The sequence below is a fragment of the Penaeus japonicus genome, unplaced genomic scaffold, assembly GCF_977035675.1.
Source record: "Penaeus japonicus unplaced genomic scaffold, GWHDUDI00000001_assembly GWHDUDI00000031, whole genome shotgun sequence".
NCBI lineage: Eukaryota > Metazoa > Arthropoda > Malacostraca > Decapoda > Penaeidae > Penaeus > Penaeus japonicus.
The window spans coordinates 20,711,384-20,713,883 of record NW_028234433.1 but is presented as its reverse complement, the minus strand read 5'-3'; the positions used below and the strand labels follow the sequence as shown (position 1 = coordinate 20,713,883).

The following is a 2,500-nucleotide window of genomic DNA, read 5'->3' as shown; positions in this document are numbered from 1 at the left end:
GTCTGCAACCAGTGCTTTAGCGTGATTTAGCGCTAATGTACGAAGCGCCGCAGGGCAAAATGCACCATGCCACGGCAGTGTAAAATAAAAATGATAATAATAAGTTCGCCGTATAGTCTGCTGTGCCAAGATAGTGTGGTCATTACGAAGACAAGTAGCGTGGTATGGCGAAGACGTAGGTCGGACACACACACACACACACACACACACACACACACACACACACACACACACACACACACACACACACACACACACACACACACACACACACACACACACACACACACACACACACACACACACACACACACACACACACACACACACACACACACACACACACACACACACACACACACACACACACACACACACACACACACACACACACACACGGGGCGAGCGGAGAGGGAGGCCGGACCATCAGGTCAGGCAGTCAGTCAGTGTTAGTCGGACGGTCGAGGAGCATCGACGTGCGCCCCGCTGCTCTCCCTCTCGACGCTTCGTGTTCCCCGCTCGCCTTTGGGTTTTCCCCGCGTGTGTTATTGTTTTTTTTTCTGGTTTGTTTGTTTTGATTACTTTATTCAGACAGTGCTAGGGGAGAGAAAAAGAGAGAGAGAGTGGGGGGGGGGGGCTTTGGATTGTGTCTTCTTAAATTAAGTGCGTGTTATTGTTATTGTTTTTGTTTGTTTGTTTTTTTGAAATTGTCATGCGGTGTGGGTCGTGTGTGCGGCTGGGGGACATATGAATGGGCTAGGAGTGGGTGGTGTGTGTGTGTATGTGCGTGTGGGGGTGGGGAGTTTGGAGGGTGTGTCCAAGGCACGTGTTCCCCCCCCCCACACCCCACACCCCCACCTCCGCCCTCCCAAGCATGCATATACCTCTCACTCCCTCCCCTATCCCCCTCCCCTCCCCCTCCCACTGATCGCATAGCTGTCCACTTCGGCAGAATTCGCTGATTGGTCCCCAGGGTGCAGGGGAAGGAAGGAGGGGAGGGGGAGAGGAGGAAGAGGAAGGGGAAGGGGTAGGGGAGAATGAAGGCGAAAGCCACACCCCCATCCTCCCCTTTCCCCTCCCCTCCCCCCTCCCCTCCCCCTACTATTGATCTCCCGACAAGCGAGCCGTAATCGTAACATGCAGTGGGAATGTTCGGTAGTGTGCGTGTTGTTGGTGGTTGGTGAACGTGGCGAGTCTTTCCTCCCTCCCTCCCTCGCGCGGCGGAACATGTTGAGACGTGCGTGACCTGTCTTTGCTGTGGTTTTGGTTGGGTTTGGCTGGTCGTCTTTGTGATTTGTGTGTGTATGTGTGTATGTATGCGTGTGTGTTTGTATGTATGTTTGTTTGTTTGTTTGTTTGTATGTATGTATGAATGTATGTATTTATTTGTGTCTTTAGTAGATGTTTATCCACTCATATCAATTTGACCTATTTCGATGTGCGTATTTCTATGATCAAAACGAGTGACACATTTCCAAAGCTCTCATAAAAAAAACATACCATAACGAAGTACGAATTAAATCGAGTGAACGCATTTATAGAACTCCCCTCGCATCCCCCACAACCAAAACTCTCTCTTATCTCCCCTTCTTTCCCCCCCCTTCTTTCCCCTCACTGTTGGTTCCGCGCACCGCCAGGCGAACTCTCTGACGCGTGTGTCAAGATTGCGACGCTACGCAAGTTACGGGGCCAGTTCCCCTCGACGCCCCCGGGCACGATGTACCGACGCATCCGCTCGTGGGTCCTGGACGACGACGAGGAGATCCGCTTCCGCGATGTGCCCGTCCTGAAGAAGGTGAGGAAGCTGGGGCGGTAGGAGGGAGGGTGGGAGGGGGAGGTGGGAGGATGGGAGGGAGAGGAGGAGGGGGATGGGAGGTGGGAGGGAGAGGGGGAGGGTAGGGGGAGTGGGAGAGGGAGGTGGAGGGTAGGGGAGTGGGTGAGGGAGGGGGAGGAGGAGGATGGAAGGGAGAGGGAGTGGAGGGGGAAAGGGAGAGGTAGAGGGGGAGGCTAGGGGAGTGGCTGAGGGAAGAGGAGGGGAGGGAAAGGAAAAGAAACGAAACGCAACGAAAAAAAGGAAAAGGAATAGGATGAAGGGAAGGATGGAGGTAGGGAGTAGGAAGTAGGGCAGAGAGAGGGAGGGCACCTGACATCTTGTCTTGGCTAAGTCTGAGGGACGGGGCTCTATCAAACTTGAATTGAGTTTGGAGTTTTGTTGTTTATCGATTTTTTTTTTTTTTTTTTTTTTTTTTGCTATTCTGTATTTATTTATTCGATTTATTTATGATATTCTTATATTTTTTGTATGTGTGAGGGGAAAGGCTAGAGGTTCTTTTCCCCGGGCTACCTGGCGACGTATGTGTATGGGCTTGGGGAGAGTATGGGCGGGTGGGTGCCAGATTTTATTGATTTTTTTTGCTGTTATCATTATTTTTATCATCATTATCATCGTTATCATCATTTTCGTCTTCATCATCATCACCACCACCACCACCACCACCAC

At 51.5% G+C, this 2,500-nt stretch overlaps 1 protein-coding gene and 1 long non-coding RNA gene across 3 annotated transcripts in view; both read left to right on the top strand.

The window, feature by feature from the left end:
- The window catches only part of Mtmr6 (Myotubularin related protein 6), a gene marked incomplete in the record, with an annotated part of 341,781 nt that overhangs the window by 235,149 nt on the left and 104,132 nt on the right, over positions 1-2,500 (top strand).
- Positions 15-1,875, top strand: LOC147468052 (uncharacterized). Of its 2 annotated transcripts, none has more exons than XR_015192624.1 (2): positions 15-540; positions 1,638-1,875. It is a non-coding gene; the product is annotated as an uncharacterized LOC147468052 (long non-coding RNA). The 2 variants fall into 2 exon arrangements; XR_015192623.1 differs by lacking the exon at positions 15-540 and adding an exon at positions 875-1,237.